The sequence below is a fragment of the Martes martes genome, assembly GCF_963455335.1.
Source record: "Martes martes genome assembly, chromosome: 5".
In the NCBI taxonomy this organism is placed as follows: Eukaryota; Metazoa; Chordata; class Mammalia; order Carnivora; family Mustelidae; genus Martes; species Martes martes.
The window spans coordinates 55,155,948-55,181,747 of NC_137892.1; the positions used below are offsets into that span (position 1 = coordinate 55,155,948).

Consider the following 25,800-nt stretch of genomic DNA (forward strand, 5'->3'; position numbering starts at 1 on the left):
AATTAAAGCAAAAGAAAGCCCAAGGGGATTGGTTGCCATAGCCCACAAATACTGTGTACAGCAGAAAATATAGAGAGTAGTGACAAATAAATCTTAAAATTCATAGCTTTGGAGCAACAAAGAAGAAATAGTAAAATATTAAAAAGGCTAGGTGAATTACAGTTTTAAAGTGCTTTATTTAATCATATTACTTTAGGGCTATTGACTATTCCTACCGTGTAATGATCTATAATTATCTTAATGCCAAAAGATACAGTCACTTGTGTTTGTCAGCTTTATTTATCCTGCAGTCATTTATATGAGCAGATCCCTTAAGCATAGAAGAGTAAAGAAGAAACAGTTATAATAAAAACAGAATTCAGTACACTAATAACCAAACCCAGGGCCATATGTGGCCCTTGATTAAGTCTTTCATGTAGGGATCCTTTGGTGGTAATATCTTACTAGGAAGTGAAGTTCAATGGAAGATCTCCAACATTAGGTAGAGCTCATTGCTTTCTTAATACTGATATGTATCTGCTCTATTTGAATTGGAGATTATTTTTTATTAGAAATAGGTATTGTGAATATTTTGGCCAAGATGATTCTGGCATATGCAGTTTTAAATTCCAAGGATTTTCACTTTTGGAGCCCAAATGCAATAATGTTTTCTGAAATGCATGCTAATATGTAGTGTCCTAATCATGAAAAGATGTGAATCCTCACGTGTGTATATGAGAACCGATTACAGACATTGACAGGATTCATAATATTTAAATGATACAATGCATGTCTGGCATAAAATGCTTTACATTGTCAAGGATATTCTCCACTTTTTATTTTTTAATAAGAATGGAGATGGCTAAAAATGCTGGAATGCATCTGATAGGTATTTTTGTTTGCTTTTTGTTTTTCTCTTTGTTTTCTGGAACATACTTTGTAAACTTCAAAAATAAGAGGGCAATGATCCTCATTGCGGTTACTACTGACTAGAAAGTACTTATCACTTCCAGTGTTTTTCTAATAGTTCTCACATCTTCACTCCACGATCACTCTGGTCCCCTTCACTTAATGTAATAAATTTTCCAATACTTTTAAGAAATAAAAATATTTAAAGCAAACTTAAGCATTTCTACAAAGCTGGCTACATTTATCGTAAGTGCTACAAAGACTAGATCCAATGTTTATTTTCTTGATTGTGGTGATGGTATCACAAGTGCACGTATGTGTCTGAACACATAAAATTCTATATATGAAATATGGGCAGTATTTTGTATATCAGTCAGACCTCAAGAAAGCCAGAGTGGGGAAGAAGACTGGATCTAATTATTGGACATTGTTTTCCTAGGAGGCATTTAGAAAGAAAGAGATTTCTTTGTGGTAATTTCTTGTTGCCTAATTTCAGCTTTCATGATTTCAAATAATTTCCTTTCTTTCATAGTTGCTTATTCCATTATTTATTTATTAACAACTTCTTTCATTTAATTTATTAATTATTATATTTACATCTGTTCCAAAATACAGAATAAAAATTAATGGATAACCAATAGGACATCTACTTAGTAATCATGCAATTCTTTTTCTTCTATTGACTTAAGAACATATTATTCAAAAGAGGGACTGGTAGTTTCTTAGTTTCTAAGTAAAGAATCCTAAATTGAAAACTTCTAAGAAACAACATTTAGGTTAATCAGCAACAGTTGCCTTTTATTAAGCTTCTCTATCTATATAAGGATTCATTATTTTTTTTAAGATTTTTATTTATTTATTTGACAGAGATCACATGTAGGCAGAGGAGATAGGCAGAGAGAGAGAGGAGGAAGCAGGCTCCCCGCTGAGCAGAGAGCCCGATGTGAGGCTCCATCCCAGGACCCCGAGATCATGACCTGAGCCGAAGGCAGAGGCTTTAACCCACTGAGCCACCCAGGTGCCCTAGGATTATTTCTTAAAAATCAGAGCACATAGTTAATTATCTGGTCCCAGCTATTTCTCTAAAAAGCATTTCTTCATGTACCTTAATCCTAATAGAAACATGTTTCAGATAAAATACTTCAGTGGCTACTAATGATAATGATAACAATAATTATAGTTTGATTTTGTTTTCAATATAAGAACCTTTATTGAAAGGCCCCAAAGACAGGTGGTTCAGTTGGTTAAGCATCTCACTTCAACCTAAGTCATGATCCCAGGGTCCTGGACTAAGCCCCATGTCAAGCTCCCTGCTCAGAGTGGAGTCTGCTTCTCCTTCTCCCTCCTTCCCATGCTCTCTCTCTCTCTCACTCTCTCAAATAAATAAATAAAATCTTAAAAAAAAAAAAAAAAGCCCCAGAAGAAATGCTAAGATTACAAAACCAATCAATAATATGACAATGCATTTTCATGTTAGTAAATTCAGATTTTTCTTTTAAACCTCAAAATTTTCCAACTTTCTAATTAAAATTCAAGTGCATTTTTACCAATAACAGTTATTGCTTGTTTAAGCTACATTAGCTGTGCTTTGGTTGCAAAAAACCAAGCCTTCCTTCAGAAAGATATTTCTAGTTTCAAAGAAACACATCACACACACACACACACACACACACCCCTCAAATGAACTGTCAGAGCAAAACATAAGTGGGTATCATTAATGTCATCCTTTGTCCATTCTTCATATCATTAGTGGGATTTTTCTTTCCTTTTCTTGGATTGAATCTCTTAATCTTTGGCCCTTGTACAACTCTGGGGTATTTCTGACAACTTTAAAATATTTATAAACCAAATCCGAACTGCCCTAGGCCATGGTCACTTTAGACCTTTATCTTGTATGCATTTGAGCAAGAGTAGCTTATTCAGTGAACAGGTTCCATGGAAAACCAAAGTAGGATATCCCACATGACATCATCCTATGCTTCTGGAACTAACTTAACTGGTTTAAATGATGGATTCATAATTTCCAGGCTCATAATTCATTCAGTTGTTTGCTCTGTGACCACAATTAAGTGCTAAAAACTGTAAGTTCTTATAAAGTTTCATAAATTTGCTGATTACATTGGAAGTCTGAGTCTCTCTTTTGAAGCCAACCCATTGGGCTGCAGGTAATCAATCCAGACGGAGTGAACAAACATACAGATGCAACCAAACCTCAATCAGTAAATCCATCTGGTGCAATTGGTAGTCCATTGGCCCAGATATAAAATTGGGCCAAGCACTAGCTTCTCCCCCCAAAAATAAACACCTAAAATTTGTTCTGTAAATGTTTTAAAATTAAAATAAGTTACCAAGATGAAAAATTATAAGATTTTACATAAAAACCAGGTTTGACTTTCCAAGAAAATCAGAAAGTGTGTCTTACTAGGCTGGCATTCCTGTGAAGTAACAAAACTCCAGAGCCGGGTAAGTTTGCTTCTTCTAATCAGGTCCCCCTGTTTTCCAACTGCCAGGAGTTCTCACCAGGATACTTTACTTCTTTATGCTCTCCCTTGAGGCATGAATTTTTGACCTGAGGCATTTGAATTGAGTTGTGAATGTGAAGTAGCACTGTTTTCAATCTATACATGTCTGATTCTTATATTTTTATTTGATAGTTGTATGTTTATACATTTGTGGTCCAAAGAGTCTTTCAGAAGAAAAATAATCTGCACAAAGGGCAGATTACCACAATGTAGCCAGGCTGTTTCCATGTATACATTTTGACAATTCAGCTTATGTTAGATATTATCATGCTATCCTTTTTATAACAACATCAACAAAAACATCTATAATAGGAAAGTAAAATAAAACATCAGTACTATCTTATAGATCTCTATTTGTAATGGAGAAACAATCTATCTGCTCTGTGATCTCACCTACAATAACTAACAGCCTTTACGTTTGGGTTGCAGTTTACCTACAGCAGCATTTCTTTCCTGTTTGACTCCTTAGTAAGCATTGCCTACCATATAAGCAAGTCCACCAAAGTTAGATAAATGCCATTCTTTAGTAAGATCATTTGGTAGACTGTTTTTTTCTAGAAAATGTTCTGTCTCCACAGGGGAAAACTATTTTTAATCAACTCAGGGAGCTTAACTGCTTATTGAGAATTATGGTCTTGTTATACATAAGATGGGAAGCTTACACATAGACAGCTAGGTCTTCTCTACCTCAAATTAAAAAGTAGACAACTGCTTGGTTTGCATGAACCCAACATCATGATTATAGAGCTCCTCAATATATTCAGCTCTTGATTTTGCTTTTTCCTGACATTTCAAAATTCCTTTTACTGCTTCCTCTTTTTAAGGGCTTTGGATGATATCTGGTTCACTGAAATTAACTTGATAAATTAATTCGATTAACAGTTTAATAGAAGGGCCAGTGACAGAGAAAATTCGGTTCAAATGAATCTTTCAAATCACTACTTATATACAAGAATCAGCCAAAATGATATTGGCTGTAGTGGTCCCTAATTTAAACTTTAAAAGTGGGGCGCCTGGGTGACTCAGTCGTTAAGCATCTGCCTTCCGCTCAGGTCATCATCCCAGGGTTGTGGGATGGAGCCCTGGGTGGGGCTCCCTGCTCAGCAGGAAGCCTGCTCCTCCCTCTCACACTCCCCCTGCTTGTGTTCCCTCTCTTCCTGTCTTTCTCTCTGTCAAATAAATAAATAAAATCTTTAAAAAAAAACAAAAACAAAATAAGGAGGTAATCTTGGTAAATTTCATTGCAAAAGCATTTACAAAGATGTTATAGATCTCATTTTAGTGAGGAAGCAAGGATTCTTTTTTTTTTTTTTTTAAGATTTTATTTATTTGACAGACAGAGATCACAAGTAGGCAGAGAGGCAGGTGGAGAGAGAGGAGGAAGCAGGCTCCCTGATGAGCAGAGAGGCCAATGAGGGCCTGGATCCCAGGACCCTGGGATCATGACCTGAGCCTAAGGCAGAGGCTTTAACCCACTGAGCAAGCCAGGCACCCCAGGAAGCAGGGATTCTAACTGATGGCTTGATTTAACCTCTGGTTCAATCCTAGTGTAGGTATATTGTTGCAGCCCAGAGTCTCATTTCCTAAGATAATTTCTGAACTTTGATATTTTGGAACACAGATTGGTGTTTTGGTAAGAATATTTCCAGAAGACTAAACAGCTCCTGTCTTCAGGTTGTTGTCCCGTGTCAATCCTGTGCTATGTCTGTTGAAGACCACTGTAGCTATTTGCATCACGATCACCCCATCTTCATTGTCATAACTTCATTGCCATAGTATACAGTTTTCCTGTCTATCATTTAATCTTTTTTCACATATTTAATTACTTGACTTAAAGGTTGGCAGCTTCAACTTCCCCTTCATGTATCTTCCAAAATTCTGCATTTAACATCCTTAACTCTAAATATCTCAATTGCATTTCTACAAACTTTGAACATTGCCATTACCCATGGTACATCTACAGCATTCTCTCTCCTGTACCTACAGCTCGCCCACTTCTTTTCCACTTAACCTTCTTTTAACTTTCACTGGATCTAGTATATCTCTGTTTTTATTTTGCTCTTGTACCAATCTGAATTCTAAGAGCAGCCATAGTAAATGTACTATAATCCCCTCAACTGTCTACCTTCAGGGCTTTCCTATCCAGAAATGAACCCCACATTCATTTTCTTTACTCCCATTCCCATACAGTCAGACATATGAATGTTGAGGTTGTTTTTTTTTCTTTTTTTTGAGTGCAATCTGAACTCATATTATCACCCTCAATCTCTACAAAGAGATGGACATCTCATTCCTTTATATGCTCTACTTCCTCCCAGGAGGAGTGGGATATGATGTTGAAAAGGGTATCCCAAGTGCTGGTCATAAATATTTGACATTATGCACCTGCAGAAATCTACCACTACAATGCAAATACAGGATGTCATTATTACCCAAAATGTTCCTTTGTGTTCCTTTCTGGTCAGTCTCCATCCCTCATGCCTGGCACCAGGCAAGTATAAATCTGCTTTCTGTCACTGTGAAATACTATATCTTCCTTTTTTCTTTATAAAATTCTTTACCATTTCATATATGTAAAATGTAGTCTTTTGTGTATGGCTTTATTTACTTAGCACAAATGTTTGGGATTCATTCATGTTATTGCATGTGTCAGTGGCTTATCCCCTGTTAATACTGAAAGACGTCCCATTGTATATACACCACAGTCTGTTTTTCCATCTGCCAGAAACTAGACATTTGAATTGTTCCCAGTTTGAGGTTATTATACATGAGTTTTACATGAACATTTGTATACAATTTTTTATCTGGATGTATGCATTAATTTTTCTCAGGGAAATACTTAGGATTAGAAGTGGGGAGTGGTGCGATGGTGCAGATTTACCCCCAAGAAACTTCCAGACTTTTTCAGTCTGTCTGTGGAAGACAGACTTTAAAGTAGCCCCATGATTTCTGCTTCCTGGTGTTCATGCTCTTTTGTAACTCCATGCCTTGAATGTGGGCAAGATCTGTGACTGGCTTCTAACCAACAGAATGTGGCAAATATGAGTGTATGTCATTCCCATCAACACATTATCTTATATACGAATCTCTGCTGGCTGGTAGACTCACTCTAGAGTCACTCTGTACCTTGCTGTCTTTGAAAAAGCCAGCTTTCATGAATTCTACAGCCAAAAAATAAATTCTGCCAAAAACCTGAGGAAGTTGGAAAAGAATCTTAAGCCTCAAATGAGAACCTAGCCCTGGCCACACCTTTATGGCAATCTTGTGAAACCTTAAGCCGAGGACCTCCCTAAGCCATGCCCAAGCTTCTGACCTGTGGAAACTATTAGTTAATAATAATTGTGTGTGTGTTTTATGCCGCTGGTTATGACAATTTGTTACACAGAAATACAAGAATAATATGTTAGGTGTATCACTTTGTATTTCCACCAACGATGTGCATTCCAGTTGCTCCGCATTCTTGATGTGGTATTATCAGATTTTGCTTTTTGTTTTATATATTTTTTTAAATACTTATATGTTGAGAGAGAGAGAGAGAGAGAGAACAGGTAGGGGGAGAAGCAGGCAGAGGGAGAAGCAGGCTTCTGAGTCGAAGGTAGATGCTTAATCCACTGAGCCACTCAGGCATCCCAGTGTTTTGCATTTTAACAAAAAAAAGCTTGCTTGGATTTGATTAGAATGGCATTGAATCTACAGAGGAATTTAGGAAGAATATACATCTTAATGTTGAGTATACTGGTGAATGAACATGGTATATCCCTCCATTTATTGAAACCCCCTTTAATTTCTCACAACTACCTTTGTAGTTTTCAGTATCTAGGTCTGGCCCCTGGATATATTATGTTAAGTTTATCCCTAAATAATCCATGTTTTTAACACTAGTTTAAATGGTATTTAAAACTTTTAATTTATAATAGTTTACTTGCTAGTATATACACATGAAAATTATTTTTGCACACTGACCTTGTATCCTGCTATCATGCTGGCTTTAGATTTTACTTGTGGCTTCCCTGGCATTTTCAACAATGGTTTGGATGAGCTGAAAATAACCTTTACTCTGGAGATAGTTTAGTCCTACATGGTTCTTCTGTGGTTTCTACTGAATTCCCTGAGTGAATTTCAAGAACATCTTCTGTGTGCTCTGGAAAGTATTCAGCTGAAAGCCCCTGCTGCCTGTTTGCCCTGTACATACACTTCTTAGTATTCAGCAAAGACTTAAGAAAACTCTTCTGTGGAATTGTGAATCTCCTCTTCTGCTTACCTCCCCTTCTCCATAACTCTATCCTGCAACTCCTGGCTGCCTCAGTCTCCCTGAACTCCAGTCTCTGTCGATTCAGCAAGAGCAACGTTCTGCTCTCCACGTTTCACGGCTTGCAATTGCCTCCAGGCAGAAAGCCAGGCCATCATAGACTTTACCCATTTTGTTTACCTTAATGGTCCTAAACTGCCTGTTGTCCAAAGTCTTAAAAACAGGTTTTTAAAAAAGATATTTAATCCAGTTTTCTAATTGTTTCCTATGAAAATGTGACTCCAGTCCCTGTTACTACATCTTGGCAAGAGATGTACACCTCTGCTTGTATTTGAGACTTGATAAATTCTCCAGTTAGATCCCATTCTCTTTCCTTTTTTCACAGATTATTTGGAATTTCTGGTTGACCAGAGACCATTTTCTGTGTTCTAACAGCATTGACAAACCACAACCATATTAAGAATTGATGATGACACAGCCAATAGGCATTTCTTTCAGATAACAACAAGTAAAATAGAAAAATAAATAAGGCTGTGGAGAATTTTTTTTAATTTTTTAAATTAAAAAAAAAATTTTTATAACATATAATGTATTATTAGCCCCAGAGTTATAGGTCTGTGAATCGCCAGGTTTACACACTTCACAGCACTCACCATAGCACATACCCTCCCCAGTGTCCATAACCCCACCACCCTCTCCCTCCCCTCCTCTCCCTGGCAACCCTCAGTTTGTTTTGTGAGATTAAGAATCTCTTATGGTTTGTCTCCCTCCCGATCCCATCTTGTTTCATTTATTCTTTTCCTATCCTCCAACCCCCCATGCTGCATCTCCACTTCCTCATATCAGGGAGATCATATGATAGTTGTCTTTGTCTGATTGACTTATTTCGCTAAGCGTAATACCCTCTAGTTCCATCCACGTTGTCGCAAATGGCAAGATTTCATTTCTTTTGATGGCTGCATAGTATTCCGTTGTATATATATACCACATCTTCTTTATCCATTCATCTGTTGATGGACATCTAGGTTCTTTCCATAGTTTGGCTATTGTGGACATTGCTGCTATAAACATTTGGGTGCACGTGCTCCTTGGGATCACTACATTTGTATCTTTAGGGTAAATACCCAGTAGTGCAATTGCTGGGTCGTAGGATAGCTCTATTTTCAACTAGAGTGGTTGCACCAGCTTGCATTCCCACCAACAGTGTAGGAGGGTTCCCCTTTCTGGCTGTGGAGAATTTTAACAACACATTCAATTGCTTTAATCCAATTCATTTACAGAGAATTTCCTACCAACTAAAAGAAAATATACATTGTTTTAAGACATACACAAAATGTTAAAAAGTTAACAATTTGGCCTCAACATAATCTCGAGAATTTCGAAAAGCATAAACCATACTAATTATAATACTAAGAACAATGTGATAAAGTTTGTGATTAACAATAAAAAATAGATTAAAATATATATTCATCTGATATTAGAATATGCACTATGAAATAGCTCTTGTGTTGAAGAAGCCCTCAAAAGAAAAATTACAGATAATAATGGAGTTGCATCTCATACAAATTTAACTTCTGCAGATTCAGATTCAAATATGCTTACTTATATGAGAGAAAGAGTGTGAGAGTGAGATATAAATAACTATATAAATAATGGGGTTGATTCTGACTGCCATTCCCATTCAAAGAGGAGACTCATGTGAAAAAAGAGATATTTTATCGGCTCTGCTGCTCTACATGCTCCACATGTGATATGAATCTCACACCGTAGTGATTAGGGTACAGATCTTTAAGGACACATTAAAGTGCCTTCCAATTTTGGTAATGAATGGCCGGGTAATTTGGACCAAACCACCAAGTGAAGCCTACCAGAGGAGGATTTACGAAGAAGCTAATGATGCTTAGGTTCCAGGGCTTTTCACTTGCATGCTTCCTCTCAAGACCCTGTGTCTGATTTTGTATCCTTTTCCTAAAGATGGACCCACAAATTGTATTAAAATTTTGGAGTGCACAAAGCATTATAGTCAACCAAAAGAAGTATTAGAGTTCAAAATGATAGTGAGAAGTTACTGTGTCAGTATCTAGGAGAATATAGAAGTCTAAATACAGTTGATCTTTGGGTCTCCTTCTGTGCAGGGGACATGTACAGTTCTAGAAAGAACTTTGTGAAGCTGAGCAGTATCTTTGACAACTTATTTGATCTAGAGTAACAAAAGATGAGTCCAAGGCTTCCTACCCTGGTAAACAACCCCTAAGGACTACCCACACCTTAGGAGTAAGGACAAAGTAATGCAACCTTTGCATTTCCACAGAAAACCTCAAATCTTAAAATTGACTTAGGGTCATCTGTTTTGCTTGTGCCCCAAGATGCCTGACAAAAGAAAATGGAAATTCTCTCTGAAGGGACATAACTTCATTTCAGGTTTCAAATTATTTCTACAAATTCTTTTTCAAATAAAACATCCAGCACAGGGTGCCTGGGTGGCTCAGTGGGTTAAGCCTCTGCCTCTGGCTCAGGTCATGATCTCAGGGTCCTGGAATCGAGCCCCACATTGGGCTCTCTGCTCAGTGGGGAGCCTGCTTCCCCCCCTATCTCTGTCTGCCTCTCTGCCTCCTTGTGATCCCTCTCTGTCAAATAAACAAATCAAATCTTAAACAATATATATATATATACACACACATATATATATGTGTACATATATATATATATATATATATATATATATTTTAAAAACCCAAAAAATCCAGCACACAGCCAAAGATGAGGCAAAAAAGATAACATAAGCGACAAGCAGCACAATAGATAATGAAATAGATCCACAGGCACACTAGTCAATGAAATTACTGGTCACAGATTGTAAAATAACTTTATTTACAATGCTCTTAGAATTAAAAACATAATTTTTAAATGTCAGTTAAGAACTGGAAATTTGAATAATGATATAGCCTATTTAACAAAACTAGAAATTCTAGAGCTGAAGAAAAATAGGAAATCCCTGGGTATTACACTGGCAAAGAAGACATACACAGGGAGAGAATTAAAGAAATGAGAGAGAGAGATCAGAACAAGCTATCTCTTGTAGAGCAGATGACTTTTTGGGCTATACAAACCTTACTGGGGACAAAATGGTCTTCAAGTCTTTCTGTTACGATTAGAGTCTCAGAGAGAAGTTGAGTCTTTGTATCTTACTTCCAATTCTAATTTGGGCTTGGGAAAGGACTCTGACTGGGCCATTGTAATATGAAGAATCCACCCTTCGTCTAATCAACTATGACTAGGAGAAGTGTACATTTTGAAATATCCCCAAAACACAGATTAAGGCATGTATACTATAATTGTGAGTGCAGAACCCGAAGTCACTACTTTAGGTATTGACTCCTTTCCATGGATGCAATTTTGCCTTACATTTCACTGAAAATTATAATTAGAAATTCTTAAAGGTATTTCACTACCTTTATTAGAATTCCCCAGCATGTCACCCTTTTTTCAAAAAGCTGTAATATGGACATTGTTGGAGAGTTTTCTGTTTTCCTATTGAAAGAGGGACTTTTATATCATATATGTACAAGGGACACTTATTTTTCTTGATCTTTCTATAGCATTTGATAAACCTAACTACTCCTTTTAAAAACACTCTTACACTGGCTTCTGTAACATTGCACTTTCATGATTTTCCCTATATTTTTGGCCATTCTTCTTTTTTTTTTTTTTAAGATTTTATTTATTTATTTGACAGACAGAGATCACAAGTAGGCAGAGAGGCAGGCAGAGAGAGAGGAGGAAGCAGGCTCTCCACAGAGCAGAGAGCCCGATGTGGGGCTCGATCCCAGGACCCTGGGATCATGACCTGAGCCGAAGGCAGAGGCCTTAACCCACTGAGCCACCCAGGCGCCCTGGCCATTATTCTTTCTATACTTACTTCTTAGCCTCATTCTCCTCTATCTAGCCATTAAACGTTGGTTTTTTGTTTTTGTTTTGTTTTGTTTTTTGATTGTTTGTTTTAATAAACATTGGGTTTCCTTAAGGTTTTGCCCTAGACTCTCTTTGTAAACTCACTGCCTAGGCAGTCTCATCCATGGTGAGAACTTCAAAAATTATCTATTGCAATAAACCTACATTTAATCTGTAGTCAGAATTGCTCTTCTCATTTTGGAAACATTTAAGTCCTCCAACTCAGTGTAATGTGAGATATTGATAACAGAGGAAAATGAATACAGGGTATATGGGAATTGTCTATGATCTTTGCAGATTTTCTATAAATCTAAAAATTTTTTTTAAACTTTTTTTTTTTAAGTACTTGAGAACCAAATTATTCTGTGGATAAATGGGAAAACTGTGCTAAAGGGACTAGTTAACCGGTCAGTACCAGAAAATGGGCTATCAAGTCCTCCCTGTGTCTCCACAAATTTATAAAGGAAAGGACATATGATCCAAGAATTTTATGCTCAGCTAAATTATCGTTTGATTTAAAGGTCAAAACAAACCCTTGACTCTTCTGGAAAAGAAAAATGAAAAACCAAAATCCAGTGTTTAAAAGTGAATCAAAATTTTTAAATTCAAGAATAAAAAGCTGTATTAGGTATCTACTGCTGCATAAAAAATCACCCTAAAACTTGCATTAAGTCACAATTTCTGTGGGTTAGGAATTTGGGGGTGGTGTAGCTGAGTGGTTCTGACTCACCGTTTCTCATGAGTCAGGCTGTTGGCTGGGTCTGAGTCATGAAAAGGCTTGACTGAGGCTGGCGAGGCAGCTGGGGGATCACTGATGTCTGTTGGCAAAGGACTTAGTCCTTTGCTATTGTTCCCAGGGAGCCCCAGTTCCTCTTGAAGTGGATGTTTCTCTAGGGCTGCTTGAATGTCCTCAGGACATAGTATGTGGCTTCCCCCAGAATGAGTGGTCTAAGGAAGAGAGAAAAGTAAAAACCACATTGCCCGTCATGTCCTCATCTCAGAGGTTACTTTTTCCTATTCTCAAAGGGAGAACAAGTTGAGTTAGTTTTATAGCTTGTCAAAAGGAATGTCCAAGTGTTTGTGGACAGATTTAAAAACTTCTGGTGGAAATAAGTGCCGAAATTACTAATTACTTTTATTTAATATCAGGGAGTTAATTGATACCTAGAAATTTCTAATGTAGTTAAGATTTTATTTTAATGCCTAAAGACTTTGTAGCATTTCTCACACTCAACATTATAGGTATATTTTAGAAACTAACATATGTTGTGGTGAAGAAATATTTATGTGACGTTAGCAGTTATTTGTTTCACTTCATTTCCTTGTTCTTTTGTTATATTTCAATAAAACTAATTTAATAATTTATTTTAAAATAACATGCACAGTATGTTTCTATTTATGAAAATATATCTATTAATTTCTCTTATCTACATTCTTCTGTCCTGTATCTAGAAATGTGGCTAGAGAGATGTCTATAATGGTATTTGCCTAATATTTCTTCTATTTATAGGTAAAATATATATTTTTTTTACTTTCTAATTTTCATTCTCCTGTATTTTGCAAAATTCTGTCCATGGATACATTTTTGGGTTTTGACCACATGAGTCTTGCTTTCTCAGAGTGTACATAATCTCAAGGTCACAGGATTCTTGCGAGGTATTGACATTATAAAATGCCTTATAAATTTTTGTTCACAGAGACAAGACCAACCAGATGACACTTCCCACTGTTGTTGGGGTGGGGGAAAGGATGCAGGTTAACAGGGAGAAAAATATATTGGCTCTCCCAGGGTGATATCTGACCGGCTCCCAAAAATGAACATTTCATGTTATTTCCCACAGCTTCTTCCTCCAGTCTACTTTCTTTTTAATTAAAACTCAGGTACATAGAATAAATGTGAAGCTTACTATCATCCAGTCCATTTATGACCCTGATTTTATTTCACTTCCTTTGTTTTGCTTTTTGTCCCCATCATTCACCCTCCCTAATCCCATACCCCACCCACCTATTCTGAGATAAATCTTAATCAATTATGATTGTCTTGTTTTAAAAATGTGCTGTAGAATTAGGTTAGATAACATTTTAATTTGGGGTTTTACATCTTTTTTCAAGTGGAATTTGCATATAATTTCTTCTCTTTGACTGTTACGGTTCTGTTTTGATATTAAGCTGTATTCATTTAATAAAATGGGTTTTTTTTTCTATCCTTAGAAACAGCTTTCATGAAACACTAATTATTAATTCTAAAAAGTTTGCCCCAGTTGTTATACATACCTGATGAGATCTGTGAAGAAGACTTGGTGAGTGGGTATGAATCCTCCCTGTGTCTTTGTCTTCCAGATGTTCTATATTCTCACATTTAGCCCGCATTTGGCCTCTACCAATTGGTTAAAATTTTCACCTGAATTTCTCTTACCAGATTGTGTGGTGTCAAGCTAGTAAGTGCTCATATCTTGTCTCTCCTTGGAGGTTCCTGTCTTTAGATTTCAAGTTAGTTACCCTGAAACCTTAACTTCCCATTGGGTTCAAAAGTAGTTATGATTTTGCAGAATCTGAATGTTTTTATTGTTGTATGGATGGGAGTAATGTACTTTCCAGCTTTCTATATCCTCAACAGAACCCAAAGTACACTCTTCTGTTCTGTTCTGACTACCTCCCAGGTCACAGTCAGGTTCTAGGCTATAGTGTAATCATCCTGTGGAAATCTCTGTTATGCAATATAGGTTTTACTTTTATGTTTGGCCTCATATCTATTTTTTTTATTGTATTGCATATATTTTAAAAAATAACCTCAAGTCCTTTATGAAATTGTTGGCTAGTAAACAAAAAGATAGGTAGGAAGGTTTACCTGCTTTCTATTGCCTCCTTTTTAAAGAGAATTCTAGCTTTCCGACTTAGTTTCTTCTCTTTGTTTTTAGAGGGTTATTATACTTTGCCTATGTTTTTATTTGAAATGAAAACTCAAAAAGAATGGGGAAGGGAGACAGGTGGAATGCAGATTAAAACTAAGGTAGAGGTTTTTGATAGTCATTAAGGATGAAACACGGGAGCATCTTGAATGTGTGAAGAAAAAAAAGGGAGAAAAAGAATTTAAATTAGTGCCATTGTGAACATGTATTCCTGCGTGAGGTATAACAATAGACAAAGAAATAATTTTAAAAGTTCCTTTGGCTGAGGAATTCTTTTCTTTTATCTGAGACTAGGCCATGCATGTCATGCCTTGGCTTTATCATATAAACAAACAGTTCGGGGATTTTATGAAAAATCGCTGAAACAGGGGCGCCTGAGTGGCTCAGATGGTTAAATGTCTGTCTCTGGGTAGGGTCATCATGATCTCCAGGTCCTGGGAGGGAGCCCTGTGTTGGATTCCTGGCTCAGCAGGAAGTCTGCTTCTCCCTCTGCCTCTCCTGCTCAAGCTTTCTCTCTGTATTTCTCTGTCTCAAATGAATAAATAAAATCCTTTTAAAAACATTCCTAAAACTGGGGCACCTGGGTGGCTCAGTGGGTTAAGCCTCTGCCTCCAGCTCAGGTCATGATCTCGGGGTCCTGGAATCAAGCCCCGCATTGGGCTCTCTGCTCAGCGGGGAGCCTGCTTCCTCCCTCTCTCTGCCTGCCTCTCTGCCTACTTGTGATCTCTGTCTGTCAAGTAAATAAATAAAATCTTTTTAAAAAATTGAAAAATTAAAAATTGCTAAGACAATCCAAAGATTTCTTTAATCTTTAAGATATACTGTTCAAAATTGTTTTATAAAATACATAATGTTCCCTCCCACTAAGTTATATATCTGCAGCAATAGAATTGATTTTTTTTAAAAACCTGTGTTTTGGAGACTTTTCATTATTTTTAAAAACTGCTGTAAAGATGATATATATTAAATGAAAAGATAAACACATTTGACACAAGTCTCTTTTCAGGGAATCTGTCCCCAAAAAGCAATACCATAATATCAGTAAGAAGGTATTTATTTCAGTATTATTTCTGAAGCAACAACCTAGAAACAATCTAATGTCCTGTAAAACAGAATGGGTAAATTATAATGTGTAACTTATAATGTATAAATTATAATTATAATTATAACGTATAATTTATGATGAATTACAATGTGTCCTATAAGGTGGATATTATACAAGAATTAAACAGAATGTGATAATTTATATATGTATATATTAATTTGGAAATCTGTGCATATTATATTCTTGACTGGAAAAAGCAATACACTGAATTATAAGCATAGCATGTTATATTTTTCTAAAACCACACTTATATAAATACATATTAGCAGATATATCTGTATAAACTTGGAAAATACGGAAGAATAAATAGCAAATATGATACTGATTATTTCTAGTAGCTGTTTCTCAAGAGAGGAAGGAGGACAGAAGGGGAAACTTGCCCTTTATTCAAGTACTTTTTTAAAGTGATCATAGACTCAGGAATGATTTTTCCCCACAGGGTTTTTCAATAAACAGTTACAGAGAAAACTTTCGGAAAGGTCTGAAAGAGGCATGTACTGAATAATTAATAGTGATTATACCTGTGGTGGAGGTGGGGAAATAAAAGATATTCATCAGTACCTTATATACCTGTATAATTTTTTTCAACAAATGTAAATCATGTTTTATAACAACTACCATCTTTTCCCCTTTAGGCTCACAAACTGAGTAGCTGTGGTGTTAGGTTGGCAACTATGCAGGGACCAATAATGCAGGCTTCTCAAGGATGTTGCATATCTAATGTGTCAGAAGTAGACTCTGATGTTATTTGCTCCATATATTATCAGCTTTTGAAGAGACCAGTCATCTACCGGCAACTTAATTTAATCAAGTCTTGTCTTCTCGGAAGTACGTTTATGTGTTGGGATAAAACTAAGGCATAACTAACACTTCAAAATTCTCTTTGGATCAGGCTGAAATCGCCCTCCAGGGCCTCTGCTTAAAACAGCACCTAATTAGCGCCAACTCTTCCTTGTCTTGGGTTCTCCACTCCTCTGTTGGTTTCTCCTGGAAGCACTTTCTTATTAAACCACTTGCACATGAGTCTCTGGGTTAGGATCTCCTTCCTGTGAATCCAGCCTAAGACACTATAAATAACACCGGTAAACCCATTCCTTTTCCACCAACCCTTTCTCCTCAGGATATGCCTGCTGCCTTCTGTGTCCGTCTCCAGCACGTGCGATATGAGAATTCTGGGTGAGTGTCTGGGATTGCTTCTACCTGATACTGTAATTCATTACGTATAGAACTGGAGATATTCCTACAAAGGTATCCTTGTGCCTTGGCATGTTCCCACCAAGTCCAGTAATAGCGGTTTATAGAAGGCTTTATTTTCAAGGGTCACATTGATTTCTCTTGATGTATTCGGCGCAAGAGGTATAAGAAACTCACACATGGGGCCTTACTATGATTTGATCTACTTACGATGGAAAATGTAATTTTTAAAGACAATTAAGAGTGTACAAGGCTGAATACAATGAATTTCTGATACTGCTGATATCTAGCCAACAGTCTAAATATGGGAATTTACCATCTAAAAATAAATGCTCGTATTGAGTAATTGCTCTGGTTGCTAAGATTGTTTTAAACAATCACTACATGCCATTCTACGTTGTACCTTATTTGCTGAAAGAACATTCAGATTTCATTCTTCCTAATTCAAATCTTCATTTAAGAACAAGCATAATTGAGGACTGAACTGAAATAACTTTGGATTCACTTTCTCAGCTAAACTGATTTTTTTTCATGTTTTAATTGCTCCCTAATTTCTCTATTATTGCTACATGTCCTAAAATAAATCTTCCATCTGCTTTCCATGTTTGATTGTCATGTTGGTTTCCTTTGAAACTGCTAAACAAGCAGTTTTCTAATCACAATTTGTGGCTGTAGTGCATTTCAATGCTCACTATGCATATAGAAAATGCACTTGCTGTTCAAAAATACAGAATAGATTGAATATAACTAGATAATTTCATTTGTGGATATAGATTGTACTCGGCAGCAGTTTTATTCCCATATTTAGTGAATTCCGGTGAAACAAACAATTTCTGGGGGAAAGTGATTAAAAGGGAATAGCAAACATCTGTGCATCTTTCTTCCAAATATTTTTTCTCTAAATTTTTCTCTAACCAGACTCTGAAAAGTTTTCAGTTTAATTTAAAAAGGAGTAGTACATTTTCTTAAAGAGCATAATGACATTCTGTAATTAGACACCTTTCTTAAAAGATAAGGAAACATGTTGGTACGTGAATATGTTTCATATTTCTGAAGAATGAATTTAGAGTTATTGAACTAGCAATGAGTTATTTCACAGGCTTACCAGTAGATGAGATTAAAGGATAATTAAAAGTATAAAATTAAGATTGTTTTCTTTCTGAGATGATACTGGGAAAAATACAAGTGTAATAATAAAGGAGCACACATTCTTCCATAGTAAACTTAATTTTCTATACAAGCTAATAGAAAAATCCAGTAGCTCAACTCTGAGTCAAGGCAGTCCATGGTCTGTTGATAAGACATTATTTTCACCCTTCCAAAATGTATTATGAATATAAAGTAAAACTGACTACACTTGAAGGGTAGTAAATTAGTAAACTTGGGGAAGGTGATTTGCTCACATATTGTATAAGCCTTAAAAAAATTTCAGTATCATTTAGTATAGTAAATTTATTAGAAACAAGTTAATCTAAGAAAATAGATCTATACAAAGACAGGTTCAATGATAACTTACTTCAGTGTCATGATCCCTCCAAGTGTACATAATTTGTCCAATAGAAAGGGAATGGTTTAACAAAGTATGTATGTTCATATATGGACAGTTTAGCAATCATTCCGGGGGAATATTTGATCTCTTGTAAATGCTCACAAAATATAAAACTAAGTTAAAGTAAGTTCACATGATAATGATTTGTTAATATGAATGCCAGAAAAATTATGTCAAGATTATATAAAAGTGTTAATTGGGGGTTTCTCTGGTAGGAAATTGTTGGTAATTCTTTTTTTCTTCCTTACATTGTACGTATTTTCCAAACCTTGGCAGTTAAAATGTTACTTTAAAGTAGACAAAACTATAAAAATGATATATTAAGCTTTTTATGTTGTAATGCTAAATAGTTACTTTCTATTATGTATCAAAGAGATGAGGGCTAGCTTAATTAATCAATAGGCTTGGTGTGGGAAGAATAATGCCAGCAGGTGACTACTTTCAGGTGAAAAATGCATAGAAGAAGTCAGGAGTTGTTAGTATTGAATTTTTAGAGTGGTTTGCTACACGAAGAGACTGAGCAACGGTTACCTTTTCACCTCTAGTTTTGAACAGAAATGTGTGTGCAACCTGTATCTTAGGGAGGATATTTCTGTACTTCAGGCCTGTCAATCGCTCACCTTTCCAGAACACTAAACCAATAAAGTGAATTATTTTCAAGAACAAGGAAACAGAGAAAATGTGATCCATAAATTGACTTCTTTGTTCTGCCAATCGACTAAGTGACACTTAGTCATCTCTAAGTGCCTGGAGAAAATAAAAGGCATTTCTTTTGTGACGCTGATGAACAATTAGGCAATTGTAAAGCACTGAACGACAAAGTGGAGAATGCAGCGTAATATTGTTTTAAGCGTCTTCCCTCCCTTCTCTTTTTATTTTTATTTTTGGAGAAAAAAAATGCTCAAGGCAGATATTTTACTCCCCCTCCTACTCCCTATAGCTTTTAAAATAATGATGAACATTTGCTCTGGCTAACACAGAGGGATACAAGCCATGGTTCAAATAGAAAAGTTGTTTTCTGAGTCAACCAACACATTGTTCAGGGGGAAAAAATGCTGCCAGGCTTTCTAACTTTGTTCAAAGTTCAGAAGGTCTGATGAATACTTCCAAATTTCACTCCTTGCAACAACTACAAGTTTTTCTTGCTAGGGATCACAGTGCACTGCTGTCTGTGATAGTCATTATCAAACTCAGCTGAGATGGTTATGGGGCAACTTCTCTAAAACTACAAAGGCTTTGAAAGGTGTCAGTTGTCAAGGATTTTTTTGGTTTATATAAAATAACCTAGCTCTCTTCATAAGATTAAGGCTAACAAAACTATTACGTGGAGTCGTGTGAAATCATGTGCCTATTTTACTTCACCTGATGCATTCACCTACCTACCTATATGTGCTTCTGCATAGGCTTGTATTTGACAGTTGCTAAGGGACGACTGCTCTGTGAAGCAGCGTGACACTCTGCAGTGTAACCCTACCTGTTAGAAACAGAAATGTTGGATTAAATATAAATAAACAGACCCATCACAAATGTCCTTTTGGCCACAAATGGACCAAATACAAAGGATAGCAGTGTAGGTAGCCCGCAGAGTGTTAGGTGGTGAAAATAGGTTAAAGAGGGTAGGTCTGGGGCTTCAACCTCCACAGGGATGTAGAAAATAGGCTATAAGGCTATATCGCCATGAAGGCTACAGAACTGTACAAATTCCAGAAGAATAACAAGAACAAGAGAATGAGAAAATTCTAATAACTCAGTGATCTAAATAGAACAGACAAGAGAAGCAAATAGGGAATATAGTAATTGTACAACAAAAAAAAGTTCAAAGAGCAGTATTTTTCTCAGAACTGAAGGAGATAACTTTTCAAAAGAAAAGGGCTCATACAAATGGAGCAAAATACATACATGCCAATTTGCATAGTCCTGAAATTTTGAAGTGATGGGGGGAAAAGAGCATCATAAGAGTTTTCAGAGGTAGGTGGAATAAAGCTTCCATACAGAGGATCAAGAAGGCAGACCAGTGTGCCTGGGTGGTTCACTTGGTTAAACATCTGCCTTTGGCTCAGGTTATGATCCTGGGGCCCTGGAGTCCTGGGATCGAGTCCCTTATTGGGCTTCCTGCTCAGTGGGGAGTCTGCTCCTCCCTCTGCCCACCTCCCCCCCACCATGTGCATGCTTTCTCTTTCACAAAAATAAATAAAATCTTAAAAAAAAAAAAAGCGCAGACTTCTCAATGGTGATACTAGAAGCTAAAAGAAAATGGAATGGGAGAAAATACTTCAAATTAAATATCTTAGAAGAAACTGGTAAGCAGAATAAAGAGCTCCTACAACTCAACAAAAATAACCCCAATTAAAAAATTGGGCAGAAGATAGAGTAGACGTTTCTTTGAAGGTGGTATATAAATGACCAACAAACACATGAAAAGATGTGTAACACCATTAAATAGTATAGCTGGTATGGATAACAGCTTTGAGGTTTTTCAAAAAAATAAGAATTACCATGTGATACAGTTAATCCTACTTGTGGGTATGTGTAACCAAAAAAATTGAAAGCAGCATCTCAAAGACTTACTAGCATACCCATGTTCATAACGTTTTTAATAGCATAGTTTACTAGAGCCAAGAGGTGGAAACAATGCAACTTCTATCAGTGGATGAATGGAACAAAAATGTGATGTACACATAGATTGGAATACTATTCAGCCTTTAAAGAAGGAATTTCTGTCATGTGCTACAACGCAGATAAACTTTGAAGAGCATATATTAAGTGAGGTAAACCAGTCACAAAAAGACCTATAGTCTGTGGTTCCACTTAGATGAAATATCTAAAGTAGTCAAATGGAGAAACAAAAATAGAATGGTGGCTGGAGGGAGGGGGGAAATGAGTTGTTATTTAATGGGCATAGACTCTGTTTTGCAAGATGAAAAAAATGTGGAGGTCTATTCACAAAGTGAATATACTTAACACTCCCAAACGATAGCCTTTAAAAATGGTTAAGATGGTAACTTGTGGGTTTTTTTAAAACCACAATTAAAATTTTTTCAACTTTTAAAAGTAGAAATGCTGGGGAGTACCTGGGTGGCTTAGTCCATTAAACACCTGACTCTTGATTTCAACTCAGGTCATGATCTCAGGGTTGCGAGATTGACCCCCACACTGGGCATGAAGGTTGCTATAGATTCTTTCTCTCCCTCTCCCTCTGCCCCTCTCCCCACTCTCTCTCCCTCTCTTAAAAAAAGGGGGGGGGGGAGGGATGCTGTTCTAGTCAAGACAGAGTAAGGATACTCTATCCTGTTTTACCAAATGAACACAATTAAAATTTCTGGGCAGAAGGCATGAGGTGGCTGAGGACTGAAAAATAAATGGTATTTCCCTTTTCGTATTTCCTGGCCTGAGTGCATTTGTAACGTGAAACCCAGTATAGCACATCAGATACAGACAGAAAGAGCTTCAAGACAGTTTTCCTATTTCTATTATGAGGACTGGGAAAGTGAACCCCCCATGTATCAAGAGTAGGGAAAATTTTAATTCTCCCCCCACCCCCTGTTCTCTTCTGTTTTAGCTCCCAGTCACCCCTACAGTGGCAGTAGTGGAAACATCAGTGGTAACTGAGTAGGTGTGTAAAACTTGAGGGGACAGACTACATCTCTGATCAGTGTTCCAGTGGTTGCAATAGCATAGGGAGAGTCCTCCCTACTGCTTTCCCCTTCTCCCCATTCTGTTTATCACTTTGCCATGCACCTAGGCATGCACAGTAGTGGGAAGTACATAGCAGAGCCGTGGAACCAGAACCCCAGGTTTACAACCAAATAGTCAGGAAGAGAGGGCTTCTAGGAACTGCAAAGTGTGGGAGAGATTGTAGAGAGGAGGAAGGTGAGGGAAACAATCACACAAAGTTGTGTATGAACCCCTGGGTTCACTGCTGAGCTGCATATGCATGGACATTACCCTTAATAACATAGGAAAAGCTTTGAGAACAGACAGTAGTTGAGACATGCTCCCAGTCCTAGACTGGCTACTGGGCAGTGGACACACAGGGAATGACACTGCAGAGGTTTTGAAAACTGATGATGAAGATACAACATAAAAATGTGGGAAGAAACTTGCAGATGAAACCTAATTGGGCTAATTGCCTGCTGAAACAAACAATCAACATTTTCTATACAATTTAAACAAGACCCAGGGTCTCATAAGATATTCAGAAGAGCTGGGATATCATATAAAATTATCTCATATACAAAGTACCAGAAACCTTTCAATATTTTAAGAAAAAAAGATTTGAGTAAACCAAGATGACCCCGATATTAGAATCAAAAACATTAAAGCAGCTATTAAAACCATGTTCCTGAAAGTAAGCATAAACACTCGTGCAACCTATGGAGAGATAGTGTTAACAGAAAGAGTAAGTAAAAAATGGAAATTATAGGACTGAAAATAACATAGCCAAGATAATTTCCTTGGGTGGGCTCAATAGCACAATGAAGAAAGGAGGAGAAACATCAGTGAACTTGAATATAGATCAATAGAAATGATCCAATCTGAATGACAGAGAAAAAGATTGAAAAATAAAGGAACTTAGGAATCACTGGTGCAACATTTTAAAAACGTGTAGTATTATATTTCCAGACGTAGAGCAAGAGTGTGTAGAAAATATTCAAACACATGATGGTTGATCCTCTCTGGATTCAGACCTAGTTTGCAGTCACATGGCTAAACACAAAGAAGGTCAGAATCATTGGTAAATATAGGACCTATTGTGCTTTCCTCAGGAAAAGAGTGAAATAAACCAGCACACCAAGTATGCTTGCTCCTTCTGTGGCAAAACCAAGATGAACAGATGAGCTGTGGGCATCTGGCATTGTGGTTCCTGCATGAAAATGGTAGCAGGTGGTGCCTGGACATACAACACCACTTCTACCATCACAGTAAAGTGAAGGAAAGAAGACTGAAGGAAATGAAAGACCAGTTGAAGGGCCATTATTTGAAACATTGCTGGTCTATAATAAACGGGTTAATTTATGTAACAACAAAAGCATAATCAGTGAAAACTTCCCAAATTTGGTGAAAAATGTAAACTTAGGGTTTCAAAATGCTCAGCAAATACCAAAGATGATACTGTCAAAGAAATGTGTTGAATATACATCAGAAACAAACTAATGAAAACTAAAGACAAATAATCTTCAAAGCAGCCATATAAAAATGACCTATTACTAAGATTACATATTTTCCATCATAACCATGGACACCAGAAACAGTAATATTTCAAAGTGCCAAAAGAGAACTACAAACTCTGAATTCTATACCCAGTGAAAATACCATTCAGGAATGAAAGTCAAATGAATACATTCCGAGATTAAAAACAAAACAAAACAAAAACAAAACCCCTCAAAAACCTTAGAGAACTTGTTGCAAGGACAAAGAATCCAAAAGAACTGAGCACTGAGTGTGGTGCATAAACAATGAATTTTGGAACACTGTAAGGAAATAAAATGGGGAAAAAAAAGAAAGTACTTAAAACTTAAACACATTTTTATTTCAAAGGTCAAAGAAGTCTTCAGAAAAACTAGAAAACATACTAAACTTTTATAAAAATATGAAGGTACAATACATTAAAGTTAGTGGAATGCAACTAAATCAGTGATGAGATGAAATTTATAGCCTTATATGTTTTCTTTTAGAAAAAGGACTCAAGTTACAGTCTAAGCTCTCATTTTAAGAAACTAAAAAAAAAAAAAAATTAAAAAGAATAACTAAAAGAAGGAATCATGGATTCAAGCAGAAATTAGTGAAATCGAGAAAAAACTTAATAAAAACAATAGCTGATTCTTTGAGAAGATTATTAAAATTGATAAGCTTCTACCTAGACTAATAAAGGCAGAGAGAACACAAATTCCTGAAATCAGGAAAGAAAGAGGGATATCAATACATACTATAAAAACATTGAAAGAATTTTAGGGGAATATTACGAATACCTCTGTGCACACAAATTTGACAACTTAAATGACATGAACCAGTTCCTCAAAAACAACCAACAATAAACACTTGCGCATAAAGAAATAAATTGCCAGAATTGTCCTATTTAGAGAAATTTCAGGGGAAGAAAAATCTCTCCCATCTCCAGTTGTACTTAAAGAAGAAAAAGAACACAAAATAACACAAATTCTATATAAATACTTTCCAAAAATAAAAGAAGTTTGAGAATTTCCCAACTTATTTGGAGAAGTCAGCACTACTCTGATGCCAAAACCGGACAAAAATAGTACAAGACAGCCTAACTACAGACTAATAATCCTCACAAATAGGGACACAAAAAATTTCTCAAAATATTTGTAAATGGAATTCAGTCATATGCAAAAAGATACAGCATGACTACATAAGATTTATCCTGGTAATGCAAAGTTGGTTTGATATTTAAAAATTGATTGTCTATCATACTAACAGACTAAAAACAAAAGTTACATGATCACATTCAATTGATGCATAATGCATTTGATAAAAATTCAACATCTATTCATAAGACACAGAAACCCAGGAACAGAAGGTAAATTCCCTAGTCTGACAAGAGACTCTACAAATAAATTAGCAGCGAATATCATACTTAGTGGTCAAAGACTGAACACATCCTCCTGAGATTAGGACCAAAACAATGATATCCACTGTCTCATTCTTCCTCCTCACTAAAGGAGCATTTAATAACAAGTATTATCAACAGCAATAAGAAAAAAGTAAAAGGTGTACATATTGGAAAAGAAGAAATAACTGTTCCTCATCACTGACGTGAATGCCTATTATGAAAATCTTAAGGAATCTACCAGAAAAAGCTAGAAAATGAGTTTAGCAGGGTAACTGGATCATGAGTCAACATGGAAAAAAACTAATCCTGTTTCTACATGTTATCAATGAATATTGGAAATTAAAAAAATCAATTCCATTTCAATTAAAAAAAAAAAAAAAGAAATGCTCAGTGTGGTAGGCAAAATAATGGCCACCTAAAGATGTCCACCACATTGAAATTCCCAGAAACTGTGAATAATGTTCACATCAAATGTGAATTATGTTACAATGCAAAGGGGAATTAAGGTTGTAATGAACTGATCTTAAAATAGATTATTCTGGGGGCACCTGGGTGTCTCACTTGGTTGGGTATCTGACTCTTGATCTTGGTTTGGGTCTTGATCTCAGGGTTGTGAGTTTGGGCCTCATGCTGGGCTCTGCACTGGGTGTGGATCCTAGTTAAAAAAAAAAAAAAAAAAAAAATTACCCTAGATGGTTTGTTCAGGCCTAATGTAATCAAAGTGGAAGGGGAAGGCAGAAGAGATTCAGAGAGATGGATAACAATGGTACCCAAAGCCAAGAAATACAAGCAGTTTCCATTGAATGGAAAAGGCAAAGAGACAGGTTCTCCTTTAGTGCCTCCAGAAAAGAATGTGGCCTTG

General features: G+C 36.3%; 1 pseudogene across 1 annotated transcript in view; it reads left to right on the plus strand.

Annotated features, from left to right (window-relative positions):
- LOC308343297 (large ribosomal subunit protein eL43-like) overlaps positions 1-23,402 on the plus strand; it is a 116,062-nt pseudogene extending 92,660 nt beyond the window's left edge. The window contains exon 2 of the transcript in view: positions 23,060-23,402. The product of the transcript in view is annotated as a large ribosomal subunit protein eL43-like (transcript). The remainder of the gene's footprint in view (positions 1-23,059) is intronic.
- Positions 23,403-25,800: the final 2,398 nt, after the last annotated feature.